This window comes from Mus caroli, unplaced genomic scaffold (genome assembly GCF_978045245.1).
Source record: "Mus caroli unplaced genomic scaffold, Mus_caroli_1 scaffold_4, whole genome shotgun sequence".
NCBI classification, from domain to species: domain Eukaryota; kingdom Metazoa; phylum Chordata; class Mammalia; order Rodentia; family Muridae; genus Mus; species Mus caroli.
The window spans coordinates 44,906,774-44,932,509 of NW_028227259.1; the positions used below are offsets into that span (position 1 = coordinate 44,906,774).

The following is a 25,736-nucleotide window of genomic DNA, read 5'->3' on the forward strand; positions in this document are numbered from 1 at the left end:
TCACACTTGCGCACAAGGCTTGTTTACTAGTTAGTCACAGCGGAGGCCAGCACCATCTTATAATGGTGATTGCTCGCTGCACGCGCACGGCTCTCCACAGCGATTGCTCGCTGCACGGCTCTCCACACAGGCCCAGTAGTAAGTTCTCTCTCTCTCTCTCTCTCTCTCTCTCTCTCTCTCTCTCTCTCTCTCTTCCCTCTCTCCCCTCTCTCTTCCTGATACCTGGGGTTCCAGATGTAAAACTCTCAAGCACCTGTCCAGCACCATGTTTGTCTGTGTGCTACCATGCTTCCTGTCATGATGACAAGGAACCAAACCTCTGAACTATAAGGAAGCCTCGATAAGATGCTTGTCTTTATGAGTTGCTGTGGTCATGGTCTCTCCTTATAGCGATAGAAACCCTAAGATTGTCCTGAATACCTCAGTGTATCCCTAGCTGGCTGGAATGAAGATTTCAATTAGCTATACACTGTATCTGAATGGTCACCTCTGCTAGGCTCCCTACAACAAAAAAGAAGCCCGAGTCTCTGCTTCTTTACCTAATATGAATGTAATCAGCCTCAATTCTAATGAATCCTGTAAAGAGTCAGTAGGGGAGGGATTGTTTTATTTTTAGGCATGAATACCATCTAACAGTAAAGAAAAACTAGATTCAATCCTGATTGTAAATAAATGTTTCTCAAGGATTTTAGAATATGCTGCACCTATAACCTTAACCACAAATGATTCTGTACTGCCTGTTCTAGGTTACAGCGCCTGTATCTTTGTTTCAAAAGACATTACCCATTGTATCCACCTTGTTATGACGGTCTTTTCATGACCACCTTTCATCCATGTCTTTGTTTCAGAAGGTTATTTTGACCAACTCGTGTTCTGCTTCTAAAACCTTGCGTATTTGCTTGCCAAACCAGCCATTTGGAAACTCTATATTCCTGACCTATAAAAACCCTTTTTTTTGTGGCTATCTTGCCAAAAGCAATCTACAGATTCAATGCAATCCCCATCAAATTCCAACTCAATTCTTCAACGAATTAGAAAGAGCAATCTGCAAATTCATCTGGAATAAAAAGAACCTAGGATAGCAAAAACTCTTCTCAAGGATAAAAGAACCTCTGGTGGAATCACCATGCCTGACCTAAAGCTTTACTACAGAGCAATTGTGATAAAAACTGCATGGTACTGGTATAGTGACAGACAAGTAGACCAATGGAATAGAATTGAAGACCCAGAAATGAAGCCACACACCTATGGTCACTTGATCTTCAACAAGGGAGCTAAAAACATCCAGTGGAAGAAAGACAGCATTTTCAACAAATGGTGCTGGCACAACTGGTTGTTATCATGTAGAAGAATGCGAATCAATCCATTCCTATTTCCTTGTACTAAGGTCAAATCTAAGTGGATCAAGGAACTTCATATAAAACCAGAGACACTGAAACTTATAGAGGAGAAAGTGGGGAAAAGCCTTGAAGATATGGGCACAGGGGAAAGATTCCTGAATAGAACAGCAATGGCTTGTGCTGTAAGATTGAGAATTGACAAATGGGACCTCATGAAACTGCAAAGCTTCTGCAAGGCAAAAGACACTGTCAATAAGACAAAAAGACCACCAACAGATTCAAAAAGGATCTTTACCTATCCTAAATCAGATAGGGGACTAATATCCAATATATATAAAGAACTCAAGAAGGTGGACTCCAGAAAGTCAAATAACCCCATTAAAAAATGGGGCTCAGAACTGAACAAAGAATTCTCACCTGAGGAATACCGAATGGCAGAGATGCACCTGAAAAAATGTTCAACATCCTTAATCATCAGGGAAATGCAAATCAAAACAACCCTGAGATGCCACCTCACAACAGTCAGAATGGCTAGTATCAAAAATTTAGGTAACAGCAGATGCTGGCGAGTATGTGGACAAAGAGGAACACTCCTCCATTGTTGGTGGGATTGCAAGCTTGTACAACCACTCTGGAAATCAGTCTGGCAGTTCCTTAGAAAATTGGACATAGTACTACCGGAGGATCCAGCAATACCTCTCCTGGGCATATATCTAGAAGATATCCCAACCGGTAAGAAGGACACATGCTCCACTATGTTCATAGCAACCTTATTTATAATAGCCAGAAACTGGAAAGAACCCAGATGCCCCTTAACAGAGGAATGGATACAGAAAATGCGGTACATTTACACAATGGAGTACTACTCAGCTATTAAAAAGAATGAATTTATCAAATTCCTAGCCAAAAAGATGGACCTGGAGGGCATCATCCTGAGTGAGGTAACACAATCACAAAGGAACTCACCCAATATGTACTCACTGATAAGTGGATATTAGCCCAAAACTTAGGATACCCAAGATATAAGATACAGTTTGCTAAACACATGAAACTCAAGAAGAATGAAGACTGAAGTGTGGACACTATGCCACTCCTTAGAATTGGGAACAGAACACCCATGGAAGGAGTTACAGAGACAAAGTTTGGAGCTGTGACAAAAGGATGGACCATCTAGAGACTGCCGTATCCAGGGATCCACCCCATAATCAGCTTCCAAACGCTGACACCATTGCATACACTAGCATGATTTTGCTGAAAGGACTCAGATATAGCTGTCTCTTGTGAGACTATGCCGGGGCCTGGCAAACACAGAAGTGGATGCTCACAGTCAGCTAGTGGATAGATCACATGGCCCCCAATGGAGGAGCTGGAAAAAGTACCCAAGGAGCTGAAGGGATCCGCAACCCTATGGGTGGAACAACATTATGAACTAACCAGTACCCCGGAGCTCTTGACTCTAGCTGCATATGTATCAAAAGATGGCCTAGTCGGTCATTACTGGAAAGAGAGGCCCATTGGACATGCAAACTTTAAATGCCCCAGTACAGGGGAAAGCCAGGGCCAAAAAAAACTGGGAATGGGTGGGTAGGGAAGTGGGGGGGGGAGGGTATGGGGGACTTTTGGGATAGCATTGGAAATGTAATTGAGGAAAAGATGTAATAAAAAATATTTTAAAAAAGCCCTATTTTGCCTGTATTCAATGCTGTTATCTTGAACCCTACCTTGAAAGAGAGACATCCTCTTTACATAAATGAAAAAAATAAAATAAAATTGCTTTAATTATTTGTTCTCTATAATTGATTTGACCATGACTTGGGTCCATGGTTTTTCTCCTTGCATCTGTTGGGGCAGAAACAAAGCAAAGCAATTGAACTAGCCAAACAGCAGGCATGGAAGGCATTTGAATGTAGAGTCCAAATGTTTAGCAAGTTGGATATCATTTAGAATAGTGTAGAGCCCTGACACTTTCTTTCTAGAGAAGCCAATCTGCTCTCCTAGAGTAAAATGGAAATGAAGACTGAGCAAGGAGAATAGCTCTGAGATCACCACTGCTCATTCTCATGCCCTGCTTCAAAAGCATTGTGCAAATTACTTTGCATGAATTAGCATATTAGAATTTCTCTGCAGCTCCATGTGTAAGAGAAAATCATGCACAATTTACAGATGGGAGAATATCCTAAAGGTTTGATTGTTTTGCTGAAGTTTATGCACACAGTGTAGAGGGCTAAAATACTACTAGCTCAGGCCTCTGCTCTCAACAGCTCAGGGAGTTATCATGTCTGAGAATACTTCACAGCATGTGTTATGTCGCATTATCACACAGAGGCAAAGGGTCTCCATGAGTGCTCTTTGGAGCCCCACACGGGGAAGATAGACATGAAACACAAAAATCTGGGATGGAAGGGGATGAGATTCTAGAGTCTTTTTTTTATACCTTAGAGAAAAATATCATCTTCTAGAAAAATAAATCCATCTCTCATCAGAGAAAACTTTTATCATTAAGAATCGCTAATTAGGTTAGACAGACTCAGAAATTGATCTAAAGTGGAGAAAGGTTGTCCAGTTATTCTGGTATGAGAAAGGATGAAAAGAAAAGTATATGAGAAAAGTTGAAAAGAAAGGCAAGAGAAAGAAGGGTCTGTTGGGATAGACCAGGGAGTTGCTATCAAGCCTCACAACCTGAGTTTGATCCCTCAGACCAACATGTTGGAAAGAAATGTCTCCCATACATTGTTCTCTGACCTCCACACTTGTACTATGGAATGTATGTGCCTAATAACTCCCTCCAAAAACAAGTAGATAAATGAAATACATTTTTAGAGAAAAGAGAATGAATGTTTTGGCTGGCAAACATTACCAATTCAAGTGTTTCTGAGTACCTACTGGTTGCCAGGCAATGTCCCAGACAATAAACCACAGGACAGGCAACCAGCAAGTAGGACAAATAAAGGAAATCAGGAGCTTGAGCATCCTGACAGGCTTTTTCTAGTCTTTAAGCTAACTAACTTCATGGCCAAGGCCACACTGTTTAACACCTTTACATAATATGAATGTATTCAGCCTCAATTCTAAGCATCCCTGTAAGGAGTAAGTAGGGGAGTGCTTAGAAGATGCCCAACTCATAGAAAAAACACCTACTTACATAGCAATGTGATTTGTATTCAACATTACCAGTTGAATTCCTCTTAGAAAGCCCAGGCCTAGTTCTTTTCATAGCATAATAAGACACTGACATCCTAAAAGGTTAATAAATAGAACTGGATTTCCAGGGCATTAAATTTACATTCCTTGCATCTATTCACCCTATTCCTTTCACATTGTATGGTTTGGGTCCTCATTAATTCTCTCTCCACTTGACTGGGTCACAGAGTGCCCAGACATTTCTTCACATATTACTTTGTGTGCTTTTGTGGGGATGCTTCATGAGGAATTTGACATTTGTATCAGGAGGCTGGATAACCCAGATGGTTCTCAGTGTGCAATGGCCTCATCCAGTCACAAGAACACTTGCATGGAAGAAGCAGTAGAAAGGATACCTGTTGCCTGGCTATCTTGATCTGGGACAGTGGCCTTTTCTTTCTATTACATTTGAAGGGAAGCACTGATACTTCCTGAGTCTGGAAACCAACATTCAGGATAAGACATAAACAGTTGGCTCTTTTGAGTCTACCACATACCCAATGCTATCATGGGACATATCAGTCTTTATATATAGGTGAGCAATTTCCTTGGTGTGCAATCCTTTCCCGTTTCTCTCCCTCTCCCTTCTGTCTTCCTCTACTTCAATTCTGCCCCTCTAGAGAATATAGACCAATACAGTTAAAAACATTTAAATCAAGAGATGAGACTGTTCCAGTACTTAGAGAGAGAACAGGAAAGTGTTTGACTCTCTTGATATCTTGACCAGTACTCCTCCTATGTAATTCCTCTCTTCTTGCTTGTATTATTACACTTTTCTCCTTTATTGAAGCATTCAATCCTGCAAGAAGATCCTTAAATGGGAGGGTAAAAAACTCAAAAGAGCTTCAGGAAGTTCCTAAAACTGACGAGATTCACTAGGTCCCTCCCAGTCTAAGTAAACAATACAAGCCTTAAGTCTTTCTCAGAAACCATCACACCCACCCCACACACACACACATACAAAAAGAAAAACAACCCTAAGAAGGAAAGAAGACTCTCAGTCAAACCAATCTGCAAAGAAGATTTTGATATCAGACCAGCTGCATAGAAGATACAGAAATCAGCCAAGCTACCCGAAAAAGGTTTAGAACACAAAGGCTTAGAACACAGACTTGAAAAGGAAACTCTCCAATGTGTTGAACTGCCTGAGAGCTATGCAGTGTGCTCCAAGTTTCTCACCCTTTGTGAGCTATCACACACACACACACACACACACACACACACACACACACACATACACACACACTGGGATGGGATTTGATTTTTGTGAGTCATTTCTCCTCCTTTAAGAAATCCTTCATCCATATTCTCATAAATAACTCCAATAAAACTCATTAGTTCACAAAGATGGACTTTGATGGGACCAGACTATTATGGTCTGTCATAGGATTCTTATCTGGGGTGAGTAGATATATGTTGTGTCTACCCATGAAATGTTTTGTTTCACAATACTTCTATATCACAGCAATTTCATGACTACAGAGAAAAGAAACGCAGGTCAGATAACCTTTTCACAGAGTGGGAGGAAGTCTAATTGGGAAACCATGACCCCATCTGGATAGAGAAACAAAGGCCCTGCATAATGCCCAAGACAACAGTTGACTATCCATCTACTCAGCACATACTGTGACCAAATGTTCTTTCATGGACATATGTGTTACCACTGAATTCTAAACCCCCCTTTTGAAATTATAACATTTTTATTAGGTATTTTCTTTGTTTCCATTTCAAATGCTATCCCCTTTCCTAGTTTCCTCTCCAAAAATCCCCTATACCCTCCCCCTACCCCTGCTCCCCAAACCACCTACTCCAGCTTCCTAGCCCTGGCATTCCCCTATACTGGGGCATGGGATCTTCTGTTACACTGTCTCCTGTGAGGCTATACCAGTGCCTGGCAAATACAGAAGTGGATGCTCACAGTCATCTATTGGAAGGAACACAGGGCCCCCAGTGAAGGAGCTAGAGAAAGTACCCAAGGAGCTGAAGGGATCTGCAGCCCTACAGGTGGAACAACAATATGAACTAACCAGTGCCCCCCAGAGCTCCCTGGGACTAAACCACCAATCAAAGAAAATACATGGTGGGACTCCTGTCTCTAGCTGCATATGTAGCAGAGGATGGCCTATTGGCCATCAATGGGAGGAGAGGCCCTTGGTCTTGTGAATTCTAACCCTTTTAGAGAAGAATAAGGAAGCTCAAGAAAAGAGGTCAAAGGTCTGTAAGCAATGGGTCTAACAGGCAGAATTCCCCTTCTCATTATGATGATAAACTCTCCATGATGATTATCCTATCCCTTAAAGCTGGCCAAGGGGAGCAAATATTGCACTTCAAGGTTGTTTTCTGACATCCTAACAAGAGAAAGCCTGAGGGCCCTGAGCTTGAGTGAGACAAGTGTCCTTGGGTCCCAATTCTCACCACCCACCTCTCCAGTGGTCTGTCTCTCTTTATCAGAAACTCCACATGCCTGGGTGGTGCACATGAATCTGGGACGATGCCAGGTCTGGCAGGTAATGCTTGTTTTACAGCCAAGCACACCTGCTTCCTGGAGCTTGCCAAATCCTCTAGCTGCTGACTGTTGGCAGGATCACCATCTGGCTTCAGACCCCCTTGTCTGAATCCTACATCCCCTTTCCATTAAAAAGCATTCTCTTGTTCTTCTCTTACCCCTGTCTCTGTCTCTGTCTCTGTATGTCTCTCTCTCTCTCTTCTGCTAAAAAAAAACTTCTCTATTTCTCTATTGCACCTTTCCATTTAATGTAGATGTAGTGCTTATTTTACGAAGAGTAACAAAGCAAAAGCAAAACCTGTTTTTAATGCTTCTTGTGGAAGCCTACATACAAGGCTCCTGTTAGTCACCTATTTCCCTCCGCTCCTATTTCTTCTGGCAGAATCTTCACCAAGTCCCTTACACCAATGTTTGTTCTGATGTTCTGATGTTTGCCATGCAAATAGGATTTCCCTCAAACATGATTATAATTTGAGGAAGGTGCTGGGATTTTGTCACGCAAGCAAGTTCCCTCTACCGTAACTCCTTTTAGGCAACTTTAGTAACTTCTCATATTTCCATAGTTACCTTAGCCGCTTAGTCATGTTATCTCAGGATTTGGAAGATATTTAACCACCTTTGGTTATAGTAATTTAGTTAGTAATCTATAACTTTTATACAGACTATTATAAGTGAAATTTTAAAATAAAATTTGAGATTATAGCATAATTACCTCATTTTCTTCTTCCCTCCCTCCCTCCAAACACTTCCATGTAATTGTAACCTCCTTGCTCTCTTCCAAATTCATGGGCTATTTCTTGCTAATTGTTATTACACACACACACACACACACACACACCTAATATATAAATATACATATATTTTCAAAGTACATAAATACAGCCATGCTCAATAGGTATTGCTTGTATGTATATGTTATCAAGTCTGATGATTTGGTATTGAATAACTGGTTCGTGTGTTCTTCCCTGAGGAAGATGATTTCTCTGGGTCTCAAAGTTCCTTAGTTGCCTATAGATTTTTGTCTAGGATTGAGGCCCGTGAGTTTCCCCATCCATATTAGCTTGTCTACAGATGATGTTCTCATTCAGGTCATATTTAGGAAACCATACTGCTGAGATATCATGGGTGTAACTTCTGACATTCCTAAGAAACACATTCATACAACAAATTCCCCATTCCTCTGGTATCTTTCCATTCTCTTTCTTAAAAAAAAGGAGTTGTCTGACAATGCCTCTCCCATAATCTATAGAGCATCTAATAAAAAAAAAAAAAAACCAACACCAGACATTAGAAGCCCTCTTTTGAGTTGTTGTTTACCTCATTTGTGTGTGTGTGTGTGTGTGTATCCATAAGGTGATTTAGTTTCTGATATTGTTTCCTACACTGACAGGCACATCAATAGAAATGACAGGCTTTGCTAGAATGCTGTGTGTTTGGGTAGACAGATGATTTAGCTCAGAGATGAAGACCATGAACAAATGTAATGTTGAGCCAGAGATGTAGGAAAAATAGAGGTACACATTGAAGATTTGAGTAATTCCTAGGATTTTGGATAGAAGCCTCTGAAACTCAGATAATTAATACTGAATCAAGGCCAATTACAATGAGACCATAAAAATGAGAACGTAATTTGGGAGCAGAGATTTTTTTTGAGAAAATGTGTGATAAACAAAAGTAACAATCATAAACACGTTCCCCTTGCCTTCTGCAAAATTGTAGTTATGTTTGTATTCATGTTCTGTTCCATAGGTGGCACAAACCTGGGTTAAGTAGACACCATTGTTTTAGATTAGGGAAATTATATTTTTTATTAATGTATGAACTATAGATAAAATTTTCTTCTTTTCTCAATTTTTTTTCGGGATATTAAAGAAAGTATTCTTCTCAGAGGTAGTTAGTGATTTGCTGAGCTTGTCAACATCGCTATGCTTCTGAATTTGCTCCTTCTCTCTCCGAAATCAACAGAATCAATTTATCAATTTATCAATGTACTTGATAGAAAAGTACCTCCCCCTTGCACCTGCTCTGTAAGACACTCTCTAAAGTGGGGATATATCTGAGAGCTACATTTTCAATGCCTAAAATTCATTGTGCATCTAAACAATAAAGATTCTAATATGGCCAGGATAGAGACTAATGCCATAAAAAATGTCCATGTGGTAAGTGACTTACTTTATGCTCAATTGTTTGTAAGTAATCTTTTTTATTAGGTATGCTTTTAAAAGAAACTGTCTAGAGCAAAATGTGTATATTGAGGTAAAACAGGCCGGATTTAATTTACATTTATGACAGGGATTGGTTTCATTATGTATTTAAAGCAAGAAAGATGTGAGTATTTGAAATTAGAGATAAAAAGGGAAGAGATCAGAAATCAGATGGGAAAAATGGATTATTCCTCAGGGCTAACTTTTCTGGACATAATTCCTGCTGGGATTAGTACAGCAGAATGCTGTAGAGGAGAATGCTACTGAGATGATGATCATGTGTAGGCTGAGAATTTCTTACTCCAAATCCCTAATCTAAATTGTCCCAAGTTGGAAGCATTTGGAGCAAGGGTATAACACAAAAGAAAAATAGAAAATCTGATCCCACATTAAAACTGGGTCTTAGCTACAACACAGGCACACCTCAAATATTGTCAAAATTGCTTCAGGCTCTGTGTATTATATATATATATATATATGCTTAAACTTAGATCCTAAACTATCTCACTATATAAAAAAATTTCCAAAGTCTAAAAAGAAACCTAAAATACAATTTTTTAAAAGCACTTCAGATAAGGTGTGCCTAAACTACCATAGATTAGATCAATAGGAACATTCAGCTCAAAATTACCAAACTCACCAGAATCTTTCATTACCAAACTCATCATTCATTGGTCCTCAGGAATAGGCCATCCAAGGAAGTATGTGTGTTATCAGTTTAAGCAGTTGCTGCTCCTTAACTGAGATACTTCCTAGAGGGTGCTGGCAGGTAAGGTTGTTTTGGGGATACCCAAACACCTTGGTAGGAAATGAGGGATATTATGAAAACCATCAGGGGTTCCACTGGAGAATGAATTCCTACATGATGCAGTATTGAGACAGAATTCCTAGGTGCTGTAATAAATACCAGCCTCTACATTTTAAAGCGACTGTAACATCATACACGTCTATGCCAATGGTATTGCCATATGCTAACAATGCTGTAGAAAAGTCAAGCTATAGTGGATGGAGATTCAGGAAAGTTAGGACAAGATAGATAGAATAAAGAAGAAATATGAAATCATGATATAGATTTTCTTTCTATGTATGAAATATATTTTTTAAATGTTCTGGGTTTCCACAGAGAAAAAGAAAAAAAAATAGCAAGCCATATTTGCCTAGATTCCATATCTAGGAATCAACAGAGCCAAGAGATTGAAAACCTTTTAACTCTCAGTCCTGGGTTATCCTGATACATCAAATGGCCAGCCCCAGAGAATGGCACTCATCAGAAGAGGAGATTATTTCTGGGGCTCAGGGAGTATGGCAGTATCAGCACTTACGAATAAAGACCAAGGTTCTTCTTTCCTTCTAAATGTGTGCCATTGTGTGGACTGGTGACAGGCAGCAGTGAAAAGTCAAGGGACTGGCTTGATATAATTATGAAAGCTTTAGTCTAGTTCTTTTTGGTTCTGCTAATTTCATTGGTAATTGGATCAGTCTCCAGTTAGAAGAGAAAATAAAGACAATTGTCCTAGCCGAGCTGTCTTATGTTCTGTTGCTAAATATAAATGTGAACAAAGAAAAACCATTTCCTTTCATCTGGGGAATCGGGGCTTGCACACAAAAAGCTTTAATGCAAATCAAAAGAGAATTATATTTATACATAAAGTAGAATGTTCACAAAAGGAAGGCATGATAATTGTGTTAGCATTGAATTCAGTTTTCTGGAAATTTCTGACCCTTTTCTTTTTTGGCCACAGAATGGAACTTTGGATGTCTTGAGATGGAGGTGAACCTGGGTAATTGAGTATCTCAGGTAATTATTATAGTGACACAAACCTCACACTAAAGAAAGAAAAAAAATCTCTAAATTTACTATTGACATCTTACTTCATATATTATTTTTGTGTTCCTAAAGGAATATTATGTTCTCTCTGTTTCTGTCTCTGTCTGTCTGTTTCTCTATGTCTGTCTCTCTGTCTCTGTGTGTGTGTGTTTACTGAAAGGCATGTACTAGGTTGGCTTATAGGATATAATCAAGATAGTCAAATAATAACTGCATAACACTGGAGATGCAGAGAACAAAGTACTTTCTCATCCCGAGGGCTAGATGACTTAATGGATCCAAGCAGCCTGACATTGAAGGCTAAAAGATCTGCTGGTCTTTAGGCTATCTGAAAGTTGGTTTTATTACTGGGGAGGGATTGTCAGAGTAATAGGAGTGATGAAATGTGCAGACATAAAGCAGTATTTCTTTATTCCATATTTCTTTTATCTTGTCTGCCACCCAGAAGGTTCCATTTAGGGTGGCTCTTCAAATAATATGAGTGAGGACATAACTTAAAGGAGTGCCCAAAAGGTTGGGTTTTAGTTGATTCCAGTAGCAACCAAGTTGACCTAAAATTAGTCATCATTACCCATGAAAATGTAAAACCAGGTAATTAAAAACCTTATAGAACGACCTCTCCCCCTCTCTTTCTTTTAATATAATTTTCCCAAATTATGTGTGTTGCTTATCAGAAATCAGTCAAAAAGACATCTTAATTTATCTACCACTATAATATATTCTTAATTTATTTATTAGTCTTGATAATAACCTTTAAAGGGCTTGGTATCTGTGGTATATTCAATGATTCTAGTTTTCCTCTTACTGTTGAAGAAAGGCATAAATATCATAACAGATACATTATACCCATATATGTTTAATATAATGTTCTCATGTCTATTTGTTTATATATTCCATGATAATTAATTAATAAATGATCTGCCCTCTATTTTATATGTGGGATGTCATATCTAGATCATGTCATAATGAAACATTTAACATATTCATGAGTATAATTCCTGAGAAGGGTTTCTGCTAGTGTGAGTTAATTCACACAGGCTATTCTGACAAGTGAATAAAAACTTTTGATACTCAAAATAAATGGACCCAGAAAATTGCAGAATGTACAAGATTATACCCACACTAAAAGGATTTCTGCTTGCATTGATAATCTCTTCCTTTTATTAGGAACCAAAGAAACTCATTTGTTGTACTGTGAAAAGTATCTAAAAATATAACTGAAAAAAGTTTCTCCATAATATGTAGAAGTCATTCACTCCATCTTATTTTCTATTCTGCATTATCTCTTTGGCTGCAGTTGTCTATGGGGCATTGTAAAATATTTCATGCTCCAGTGTGCACTGATTATATTACACTATCCAGTTCACCATGATCCATCCACAACTCCTCCAAATGAGGCTCTGAAAAGGCACATAGCTTGGTGACAATGGAGCATATAATGATGGAAAGTCTAAGAATTGGGAACACCAGGACACATAGCCATAAAGCTTATTTAGTGTTACATATAGAAAATAATATGTGTCTAAAGGCATACACTGCTCAAATATTGGAGAATGAATTCTACCAAGGCATTGCCACATTCCCAATGAAGCAACATCAATTCTCTGTTTTGTTGACCATTGAGTACTTTTACATCTTAAGCAAAAGGAACAATGAAAGGAAGGAAGGAAGGAAGGAAGGAAGGGACAGAGGGAGGGAGGGAGGGAGGGAGAGAGAGAGAGAGAGAGAGAGAGAGAGAGAGAGAGAGAGAGAGAGAGAGAGAGAGAGAGAACACCATTTTAAAAAAAATCTTTACCTATAATCTATATTTAAATTTAAATGGTCCATTTTATTCATGCTCATTCAATTCAAAGTTTTGTTAAGTTCCCATACTGTATGTTGATTTCGCTTATCACAGAAAAGACAGAGCACAAACTTTAGTATTCAAAGAAAATATAGAGACAAAGAATTGTTTTCCTATCCTCAAGGACAGAGTAGATTAGGCCTAAGAAATACAATCAAAACTCATTTTACATGCTAATTTTCACGTTATTGACTGAATCAATACACATCAAACTATTTTATTCTTTAACTTAACTTTTATGGTATTTATCAGACACCAAATATCCTATCAGTTTATGAATCCGTGTTTTTACTTATGCCTGTGTCATTGGCCATCTTGACTATAGATGTCATTGTTCACTTCAGTAAGAACATCAACAAATATATCTTAATGTGGAGTTATTATCTGAGTAATAAAATATTTTTAAAGTATCATGTGGATGATTAGGACAATTATTTTTAAAACACATTATTATAAATTAAACCATCTACTGCACAAAAAAGACTTGGAGTTTTGGCCATTTTATGCCATATACAATGTATTGTATTTTTATTTGCCCCATCATGTCTTATCCTTTTCCTCTACAACTTCTGCTAACCCCTTCTTTCCCAATTCCTTTCTCTACTGATTAATGAGGCTTGGAGGTTAGTATAACATATCTGAAGTCATTATTTACAAATATTTGATTTCATATTTTAGAAACTGAAGAAGAGTTTCTATATAGTGTCTGACACTACAGACCATATCAGGACTTCCATCTGAGTTACAGTGGAGCAATTCACCTCTCTTGTCCCATTCTTTCTTTGCCTCTGCTCTCTCCTTTATCCTTTCATGGGAACTTTGAGTAATTGCTTCCTGCTTACCTCACTTAAACTGAAACTATAGAGCAGACAAGAATCCCACCTCCTGTCTAATGATTTGATTGGTTTTATTGTCTCTTTTCTATAAGGTTAAAATGCAGTTGTTTAGAATTTTGACTTGCAGAACTCCTTAAAAAATGCCGTTAAAATGTTAATGAATCCAGAAATTGGGTAGAACTATAGAACTTTTATCTTGAGTTAAGTTCTAAGGATACTAATGACACACACACACATACACACACACACATAGAGAGACAGACAGACAGATAGACATATGGACAGAAAGAGACAGAATGACACACAGAAAGAGACAGAGTAAGAGAGAGAATATTTTCCAAAAGAAGTAACTTTTACTGTAAGAAACATACGGTCATATGGAGAACATTTATTATCCTATTGGTAAATTAATGATTATGCTATTTTTGAAAATGAAGGTAATTGCTAAACATGGATATTTATAATTTGATATTGTAACGTTTTATAGATATTTCCATTGGGGACTTGAAATTTCTTTAAATCTTCACAGCAGGCCTAACTGAGAATCAACTGGAATTTAATACCTGTTCTGGTGAGAAGAATGTTCTCTTCTGAGGATATTCTCACTCGTTGTCTTTCCATGCTCTAGTGGAATGCATGGGCCCTATGTATGATCTGCCACCTATTTACATGTAAGAAAGGTAATCAGAATTCATTCATTCAGAAAGAAAGAAAGAAAGAAAGAAAGAAAGAAAGAAAGAAAGAAAAGAGAAGAGAGAAGAGAGGAGGTACATAAAAAGAAATATATAAAAATGGGAAGAAACCATGCTGAGAAATACGGCAAATAAGATGGGGTGAATATTATCGTATTTCATTATATGTATAAAATTCTCAATAATGTCGAAAATTATGAGGGAGAGAGAGAGAGAGAGAGAGAGAGAGAGAGAGAGAGAGAGAGAGAGAGAGCGAGCGCTGGATTTTTCAGGACCATGGATAGTAACATGGCGTGCCTTCTTGCTGGGCTTTTCTCTTAGTGAGAACTGAGCTAATTAGTCCCTCCTGTAGCATTCACATCATTAAGAGCTCAAGTTAGAGACTGGCAACATAATCAGGACCCAACATTTTGCTGCATACAGGAAACCCACCTCAGGGAAAAAAGACAGATACTACCTCAGAGTAAAAGGCTGGAAAACTATTTTTCAAAGCAAACAGTCCAAAGAAACAAGGTGGAGTAGCCATTCTAATATCGAATAAAATCAACTTCCAACCCAAAGTTATCAAAAAAGACAAAGAGGGCCACTTCATACTCATCAAAGGTAAAATTTTCCAAGATGAACTCTCAATTCTGAACATCTATGCTCCAAATGCAAGAGCATCCACATTCATTAAAGAAACTATAGTAAAGTTTGGAGCTGAGACAGATAAAGGACCATCCAGAGACTGCCCCATCCGGGGAGTCATCCCATAAACAACCACCAAACCCAGACACTATTACATACACCAGCAAGTTTTTGCTGACAGGACCCAATATAGCTATCTCTTGTGAGGGTATGCCATTGCCTGGTAAATACAAAAGTGGATGCTCACAGTCACCTATTGGATGGAACACAGGGCCCCCAATGAAGGAGCTAGAGAAAGTACCCAAGGGGGTGAAGGGGTCTGCAACCTCATAGAAGGAACAACAATATGAACTAACCAGTATGCCCCAGAGCTTGTGTTTCTAGCTGCATATGTAGCAGAGGATAGCCTAGTCAGCTATCAATGAGATGAGAGGCCCTGGGTCTTGCTAAGATTTTATGCCCCAGTACAGGGCCAGGAAGCAGGAGTGGGTGGGTTGGGGAGCAGGGTGGGGGGAAGGTATAGGGGACTTTCAGGATCGCATTTGAAATGTAAATGAATAAAATATCTAATAAAAAAGAGCTCAAGTTAGTAGAAGAGGACAAGGATGCTGTCCAAAGATGTAATTATAGAGTGTGTATCAGATAAGACACAACAGCAACTGTAGTTTAGAGGACATGGCAACGTATACCACTACTAACTTAGTATGAGTGTTTTTTAAATTTTCCATTTGAGCACTTCAACATGCCTAAACCTAGTGTCAACTGTGATGGCAGAAACTCTAGTTTTTCTATATTGGCACATTGCTACAAGTTAGCAGTCATGTTAACAATAATAAAAAAGAAAGCATGGAGAAGGGTAAAAAACACAACCTGGGAAAATTTTATTTACAGAAAAAATGTACTGATTGTTACAGCTTCCATTTGTGGCATTCAGTCATCTCCCCTTCTTTTGTGTCATTGCCTTGAATAGAGTTTCTTTCTATGTGTGACTAATATATCCACTGTTGGGTTTTTGATTTTTTTCCTTTGACCAAAATAACTGGCAAGAAAGCATTAAGTGACACTAATGACTCAACTGCATTCCCATCAGATTCTTCCTTTTTCCCACCTGCTGAAATCCACTAGTTTTTCTTATAAAAAGGCAATCTATTTATATTAGATATTTTCTCTCTGTGTGTTAGCTATGTAAGGAGCTAGAATAATTAGAGAACTTTTTAAAAATGTTAGTAGAAATAAGTACACTTGTTAAAGAAATTTTTCTCTTTAAAGGGATACCATCATTGTGCTAAAATGTTCTTTAAAAATCAGTAAGTGACAAAAACACATGAACATAGGATAGGTACTACTTTTGAAAAAGAAAAGAATTCAGGAGTGGGAGAAAAATAAGAGAGGGTATTGGGGTAAATATTACTCTGCATTTTATGGATTATAGACTTATCAAAAATTAAAAAAATGATAAATTCCCTAAGTGTCTATGGGATATAATAGTAAGATTCAACTTATGTCTATATTATTTATACCAATGGAATACGATCTTGAGGGAAATAACCACTATTTATTTGATGATTATTGATTTAAATCACATATATCATATAATATAACATTTATACTTGTGGGCAATTTTTTCTAGCTAATGCAATAAGATTTAGATAGTAACCTTGCCTTCAGGGAAGGAAACTATGCATGAACTGTATAATCCAATTAGGCCAAATGCTTATGGATGAAGAATTAGATTGACAAGATAAGCAAATTGCATGAATAAAAGCCTCATTTTACTTAATTTGCTACATAATGAATTCCTTGTTTAAAAAAAGAGATTCTACATTGGGATAATGCTTTGGGGCCTTGAAAAGTAATCAGGTGTAGATGAGGTCATGATCATGAGAATGTCATGATGTAATCAAAGCTCTCATAAATTAGGGGATGGCTTGCTTCCTATGCCCTGTGAGGATCTGAGAAGATAGCCATCTGTGAACCAATACACAAGCTTTCACGAGATACCTTGATCTCATGACACCTGACATGCTCTTCTTTGAATTCTGTCCTTTAAAGCTATGGGATAGTCACACTTACTGTGGTTACTATGTTTCTATCTAGTAATGACAGGAAATAGTGTTGAAACTAATGGTGATTATAGAATCTATAGTAGCCTAGAGGCACACTTAACTATTCTATTGCTGCAACTGGATGAGACTTGGTAATGATAAACTTGTTTTTGTGACCATGAGTAGCCTTCTTTCCTGTAGTCAAAGCTACACAATGCATTTTGAAAATGGGGCGGGAATCCACAGTATAGATCATCTCATCTTGCTGTACTTCTTTCCAAATAGGGTGTCTTCTGTGGGCAATTCCAAAGGTCACACAGTTTGTGTGGGTGAAAGGCCAGGTAAGTTGGTTATAACTTTACTAAGATAGATTTTATTCATCATTTACGTCATGCTTACTTATACTAAGTCATTCATGTTCTGCTGTTTCTATCAGCGCCTTTACCATCCAACACTTTACTGAAAACTTATGGAAATTCATTTACAAAGAGATAGCCTGAACAATCCCATTATGACTATTTACACATTTTCTAATAATGCTGGAAAGTTAGCTCAGTGCCTACATAACTAAGTAGGATTGGGCAATGAAAATACAATGAGAATGTTAATGAATGGAAGACAGTGAAGGATCACAGAGGCTGATACCCAACCATAGCAGTGACAGATCATTGGCTCTCATCCAGTTTAAAAACCAAGGTTGTCCACAGACATATAGTCAATTAATTGAAAGATAATAGCATGATAAATCTATTGTAAACATCCTTCTGATTATTTCATGAGAGCACTTTTAGTGGCCAGCAATTCTATTGAGGGAATAATTAGATTTTTAATAATATTGTACCCAAAGTTTACACAGTACATGTGCTAACAAATCCCAGATGTGTTCTTATGGTTCTATAGTTAGATTGGTAGCATAGAAAGCCTGGGAAAATGTGCAAAAGTCTAAACCCACTTTCTATTGTATTTAATGGTCCTAAATAATGGAATGTAGTCTGTAGTTCTATAGCTGTTTCCTGAGGTGAGGAGTACCACCTTTGTTTGCCTAGTGACAGGATCCTTGCATCAGTTCTCTGTCTTGGGAATGATCATGCTATGGTATAATTACAAGTCGTAATATTAATTCAGCTGATAGAAAAGGTATAGATTGTATATGACTGCATGATTAGAAACAAATAATTGTAGAGACAGGATCTATGAATAAATAATAGTATCTCAATCCCATAATCCCATAGTAACATTTATTTGAGAGAAATTATTATGCAAGAGATTCTGAGCAATGGTTCATTCATTTGCAATTTTTAGAAAACTTTAACCTATGTAATAAATCACATTTACCAGAATCTCTTGAGTCTTTAAAAAAATTGGTGTTGTGTGGAGCTGTTTATGCCTTAGCTGTCATGTCTGTAGCTGACTATTTTTTTTTTTTTAGTACATTGTTTCTTTAAGGATCGTATTTACTTTGTTTTGGCAATGTTATGTGTCTAATATTATCATTCCTTTATGTTTATGGTTATATTCTAGCCAATTCTACAGTCTGTTCTGTTGTATTCTGTTGGGTTGCTTTACAATATATTTGAATTATTATTTGCCTCCTTGGTGTCCCTCGTCTTCACTGATATTAAGATGCATAAGCCAGTTTGGGATCTCAACTCTAGTGAACTTTATTGTATTGCTGATATTTTCTTCTATATCTTCCTAAGCTTTTGTTGCTTGTTTGTTTGTTTTGTAGTTGTTTGTTTGTTTGGATGATTATCAGAGTTGACTGGAATCAAAAAGGCTATTGTTACATTCCAATATATTTAATTATAGAAATATGATGGCAATGTGTTTTTCAGTTTCACTTTATAATCGAAGGCCCACATGGTTGCTGCACTTCATATAAAATGGGCAGATTAGACCCAGAGAATCCAAACCAAGTAAGGCTTTTCATTTATAGTGTTTTGGACAGAAACTTTGAACTTGCACTTGTATTCTTAGTGTTTTTGCTTGTGAACCATGTTGACTGAGAACACATTCAAGAATCTACAGTTGGCTGAGGTTTTTCTCAGTACCCTGCAGAGTTCTAAGAAACTTGAATCGATACCAATAACCAACTGTTCACAGTAATCCAATTCTACCCAGAATGATTGTAAAGTAAAACTCAATGTGAATTCTTACAGCAAGGGACCATCTTCAAACTTTTACTTTTGTATTACCTATTGAAGTGGGAGTCCATACATGTTTACACATATGCCCATCCAGAATTATAGAAATTAACAAGTTTTCAGTTGAGAGACTTCACTTTGAACAACACAATGTAACAGATTTGGTCCCTCAAATGTCAAGGTGAATTTTTCTTTACCTGTGATTTTTTTTAAAAAATAAGGAAGAAAGTGATCATATCGATGTGATCAACAACAACAAAAAAATTCATCTTTTTAATAGATTAGGGAGTTTGGGGTCAAGAATTCCTTAAGCCTTTGACTGTTACAACCAATGAGCTGATTCTAGATTCAATATAACCCTCACATTACAATGTGGTTATCTGGAGTCACGGAGGTCAGGAGAGATCAGTTGTTTCCAGATGTGAATTTATATATAAGCAGAGTAAGCTCTGAGTTCAAATTCTACAATGAGAAAGAAGATTATGTATTCTGGTTCTCAAAAACTGAACCAGAGTTTTTCCAATCTGTCATCTTCACTAAAGATATTAATTAAAACAAAACATTGGGGACAATTTTCAGAGTCCTATAATCAGTATATATGGCAGAATCAGTTCTTTGCTCCAGAAACACAGCACCTCCTCATATCACTAAAGGGATTGCAGACCATGGGATGTTTATTTCTTCTGTCCCCTGTATTTATATATAGCCCATGCTCTTACTTTACCTCCCAACAAATGTTCTGTGGGGCAATGGCTTGTGCCACCAGACAGAAAACCTGGTAAAGTCTAGCAGATTCAGGAACCCTGGCAATTCTCATAATTAAGAATGGTTGGCATTTAAATCTACTTCTGACCTGAAACACTTGGCCACAACAGCCCCTTGAGAGGACTGTGGCAATCAGTCATATAGGGACAACACCTGAAGTCCTTCCACATGCAGATGAGGCATTCCTAACTTCTTAGACTAAGCCAATAGAAAGCATCTGCATTTAGATCTCAACCTGCCCTAAAATCTTTATAAGGTCCTATCCACAAGGAATAAAGTGCATGAGTAGTTTCACTAATGCCATCTAAGAGTTCTTATCTTATCAAGCTGTAACACTCCTGGGAAGAATATTGCCACATGAAGCTTCCTTCGCTGGACCTCAACCTGGCCCAAGCACCTCAGTACTCAAGCCTACCACAGCTACTTCCTGCCACAGCTCTGCCCAGTGGCCCCCACCTTGGCCCCTAGACACCTTCTACATCCTTCAGCCTGCCACATACTCAGCAGCCTGCCTTGCTCTGGCTTCCTCACAGAGATCTGAAAGTCTTTGGCTGCTCAGGCTAGGCCAGAGCACTGTGGATCCCTACAGATAGTGCCTGGTATTCAAAAAGGCAATGTTCCACATAGGAAATCATCTGAAAATCCAGTTAGCAAGTTCAGGGCCTTGTTTCCTGGCTCCTCTTACTCTGTTGTGCCTCTTAAATCCAATTCAAGTCCCTATTTTCAGCTCCCGTTTCTATTGTTCTCACTTTCTTCTCATCCACCATCTGATGCTGAACCTTGCAGTGAGCCTCTCCTGTTTTCATTTTCTATACATAGCTCCATTTTCAGCTTATATAATCAGAAAATCTACCCCTGACTTTCCTCTTACAAGACTTCTTACTTATTTGTTATTTGTTGATACAGAACTACCTTACACAGCTTTTTAACTTCTAGTTTGTATATTCTGCTTTTGTTTTGGTCATTTGGCTCCTTGTTTTCTCCTCAGATTTGCATAACATCATAGGAGATTCCATTCCTCACTGGAGTTTCATGGCCAACTCTCCCTGAACATATTCCTCTCCCTAGGCTAAGCTAGGAACTGTTTTGTCATTGAACATTGTTTCCCATTCTGTAAATGTACAAAAGGTGCATATTGTGCACACACACACACACACACACACAATGTTATAATATATTCACAGATAGAGCTTTGTTTCTTTACTATTGTATTCCCTGCAAATTTAATGCACGTTCTCTGAATTAACGGGGTACATTTTTTATAACGGTGCTAGATGGGAAAATCTGTTTTATGTCAGCATGTCATCATCCATTTTTTTCTTCCTTATAATTTTTGATTGGAGATAGTTCTCTCACTGTACCTGGAGACCTCCATTATGGCCAATCTGGCTAAAAATTCATCCCTTAGGGTCTTTCTTTTTCTCCCCCAACCAGGATCCTTGGTTACAGGCATATAACAGCATATGCAGTTTTTCACATGCATTCTGGAGATCTGAACTCAGGTCCCCATGTTTTCACAACAAGCATGTTACCTTATCTACTGGTCATTTCTTCAGTCCAGGACTCCTCATAAGAGGAGTTGTTGCTCTGCCATTTCTGCCTGAGTGTTCAACCTGGACGATGAATTATAGAATGGGTATACCGAGTTATATATGGAATGAAGTGTCTTAATCCCTTTTTCAAGGTGATATAGATGCCAGTGTTAGCAGGTTGTAGATGTATCCTCGAGGGTGTCATCCTAAGTGACTCAGAGGTCAAAAAGTTTTCTTAAAAATTCACTGGCTCATAGGAAATAGTAGAAGCTAAGACAAAGCTCAATGACTCAGAAAGTAGCAATGTCAACAAATGGCCAATGGGGAAAATCCCTGATCAATTCATAGGACCATGGAGTTACTTGTTATATTTCAGAGATCCTGAAATGCTAAGTTGTTGTGAGAACTCTCCCAAAACTCAGGCAAGTTTACATGGCTGATTTTCCTGTCTGTATTGTCATTGATTCTGTAGCCACCCCTCCTCTTGGCTAATGTTTAATTTATCTATATTTGTTTTATTTTTCATTTCCCATTGGTTATTTCTCAGTTGGTGAGAGAAACAGGGAAATATAAAAGAATAAAATAAGCATTTCACAATGTCTTTGTTTTCCTTGTCCTATATATGACTTTTTAAATTCTTCTACATCTTCTCATAGAAAGATTTAGTGGCAAGACATTTGCCATTCTCTGATATAGGGGTAAGCCGTTGCTATTTCTTGATGAATCTTCAGTATCTCACAGGGTTCTTTCATTGAGACAATGAATTTAAGTAACTAGTGCTGGCCTTTCTTACGAATAAGACTGAATTGCATATACCTAATAGAGTAGATTTTCTATTTTTCTGTTTCTTACCTATTTCTTAGAAAATTAATTCTTTATCTTAACAAGTACCAGAAACTGTGGATGTTTACAATCTTTTCTGGTACTGATTATCTCATCATGAGTTAATAGCACCAGGTCTCCATGAACCTTTACCTGTTCATCCTAGGCTCTGTTGCTCTGTTTTTAGACAGCAATTTTATGCAGCCCTTAGCACTTAGCCCTTAGCACAAATTCCTCTTTGCACTTATTCTGTTATTAATTATCTCACCTACTCATTCATGAGAAGTATTAAGGCATATAGGCTAAAGGTACAGACTGCTTCTTCCAGCCATGCTACTTATCAGTGTGTGGACTTGAGAAAGTGCCTTTACCTGTATTTGTTTCCATTGTTCTTCCAGTGCCTGTGATACAGTGAGCATTTAGTAAATACTAACTAGCAATGGATTCATTAACTCATTATATCTTCAATATAGATGATGAAGTTTATTCCACCAACATAGTTATTCAAGAGGCTTTACCTACCCACTGCTCATTGTATATCAACTAACAAGAATGTAGGATGAGTAGGCCTCAGAGATGAGGCCTGTTCTTGGGTTTATAGCTCAATGAAAGAGATGGACATTATGGTCATTCAAACCTTGTGAGCAGAAACTAGCTCAAGGGCAAAATGCTTAGCATATGGAAGACTCTGGGTTAGATGTTTATTGCCACAAAAATAAGTTTAACCCATAACTAAATACTTCATCAAAATTGTTTGAATTTTTTATTTTCTTTGAAAAATGTCAATATTATTTAGGGCGGGGCTACTCTAGGCTATATACAGATAGATCAGCAGCTCTGATGGATGTGGCTTTTAAGTGAAATGCAAAGCATGGGAAAGCACTCTTATGAAAACAATGACCAGAACAGCTTCAATTTAGGCATGAGATTGTGTTGAGTATAAAGATTATATAGAATATAAGTGTGGTGGAAAACCAGTAAACGTAGAAAGTTAGGTAAGAAATGGAGAAGGAAGGGTGTATTTGTAAATGACCTTCATTTTCCCCATGGTGAACCCCCCCTTTACCATTTTTTCTCATATCCATGCTCATCCTGAAAACTGTCCCAAACAGGAAAAGAGATCATGAATTATCTCAAAATAACTAATATGATGATGCTCTTTATCTAAATGAGCATAATCCCATATTAATGTTTCAAACACACCATAGCATCTTTCCAATTTAATTTACAATTAATAGTGGATTCAATATTCTTTTTTACTGGTCATTGGACTTTTCAGAATACCATTGAGTCTTTTCCATCTACTAAATCTTGGTATGGAGGTGCTTTATGAGAGATGGGGTATCTTCTTGGAAAACACATAGAGATACCTAAACCTTCTAGATTAGAGCTGTTGTCTTCCATCCATGTTCCATCATTGTGTGGTTGAAGAACTCATTCATTTACTTGTTTAGGTTTCAGAGTCCTCTTTTGAGTAGATGGTGAAAAAATGTTCTCTTGTTTCTTTATCACTATCTGATTTTATGGAAATTTAACTTTGCTATTAATAGACAAAATATGCTCGCACATCACAAAGAGGCAGCTGCTATTCTCATCTACATCACCAATTTAGACAAATGAATCTTCAACATCTGGGTCCTCACATCTATTGGGCACAATAGAGACAATTGGACAAACTTGATTGTCTATATTTTTCCCCAGTCTAGTGCTAGCTTCTCACTAGACTCGTGGTTCAGTGACATTTAAAAATGTCAGGTTAGGTTCTTGAAGTATTTTGGATACATTTTTAATCACTCAACTGTTTCATGGCTCTAAACTTCTACGTTAGCATATTAATTTCTTTTACATTTAGTGCCCTTCAATCTTGGGAAAGCTATTCAGGTTGCAGTTAAGCAGAAGACAAGCAAAGTCGTCATCTTCCTACTTGTAAGAAGTTTCATATCCTGAAGTTGTGAAGCCTGATAATAAACTATTCATAACATAGCAGTGATAATGCCCTTTAAATCTTATTCTGTGAAGTGCTGAGGGAAAGGTTATGAAGGTAAGGTTGAAGCATATCCTAATTCCGGATGTACTAAGTGGGCCAGATAAAATTGGGGTGGGGTGCATTGATAGCAAGAATACTTTATGGCTAGCCCTCGCTGTGGGACTTGGCCAGAATGAGTCATTAAGCCTAAAGAGAATTCTGAAGAAACCAAATTTATTCATCCACTTTCTTCTTCAGAGTGCAGAACCAATTGAGACACATGAATAGGAGTCAAATGGGATCAGAATGCTGGCATTGTTGCTGATTAGGACACATTATAGAAAGTGGCTGGGGCCTGAAGTATAAGTCTTATGTTCTGTTCCTTTTCTCTAAGACTCAGATTTTCAGGCCACATGCATGGGGAGTGGAGTATGAAAATCAGATGTTTGCCTAGCTGAACCTACAGAGCTTTTGGCCTGGCCATATCTGTGAGCCCACTCAAGTTAAAGAACAGTATAGGAAATAGCCTTCTGCTCTTCCTGGAGGCTCAGTTGTTCCTAACTCCCCACCAAGTAGAGGGTTAAGATCTGTCAGTACCCTGATTAAAGTGCAAGGCCAAAAGGAACATTCCTAGTTATGCTATGTATGCACTCCAATCCAATTCTGGGAGTGAGAGACCATGCTTGCTCCCATATATAGTATCATGAGGTGAAATGAATGAAGTATATTCTACTTGATTCTTGGATGAAAAATCATTAGTAAACACACAAGGAAAGGTAACAGGTATGTACCTAAACAAAGAGCATCACTTAAGAGTCATTCATCACCTCTGTTCATGTGTTCATTTCAATGCCCAATTGCCGACATAACTATTTAAATTCTACAATATTGTAATGATTAGCTTTTTAAACAATTTCTTTTACTTTTGAGATATACTATATTAAAACATTTCCCATTCCTCAAACTCTCCCATGTACCTCCTTGCCCTTTTAATTGTTTTATATGCAACATATTATGATATATATGTATCATTAATATATGTATCAGTCATATATATACATACAACCTGCTTAATTGTATAATGTTGTTTGTATTTGTATCTTCAAGGTGACCACTTAGTATTGGTTATTGGTGTGCTTTTCTCCTGTAAGTATTCGTTGTAATTATTAACTTGGTGTAATCTAGAATCTATTGGAAATAGATTCTCAATGAGAGACTATCTAGATCAAGTTGGTCTGTGAGTGTGCCTGTAGAGGCCACAAAAATTGAAATGTGAAGATACAGCCCACTGAAGGCAACACTATTCCCTGGACTTTGTTTCTGAGTTATATGGGAGTAGAGAAACAAAGCTGAGCAGTAAGCCTTCATGCATTAATTTTCTGTCATTGGCTGTGGATATGGATATA

The 25,736-nt window shown here is 37.7% G+C and overlaps 1 long non-coding RNA gene across 2 annotated transcripts in view; it reads left to right on the forward strand.

The window, feature by feature from the left end:
* LOC110295085 (uncharacterized) overlaps positions 1-25,736 on the forward strand; it is a 70,032-nt gene that overhangs the window by 40,077 nt on the left and 4,219 nt on the right. Inside the window, exons 5-7 of one of the 2 annotated variants that reach the window (XR_015046924.1) lie at positions 10,973-11,028; positions 17,387-17,442; positions 25,438-25,476. This is a non-coding gene — a long non-coding RNA (uncharacterized LOC110295085). Of the gene's footprint in view, positions 1-10,972; positions 11,029-17,386; positions 17,443-18,936; positions 19,010-25,437; positions 25,477-25,736 lie in introns of those variants that run through there. The other variant, XR_015046926.1, reaches the window with a different exon arrangement.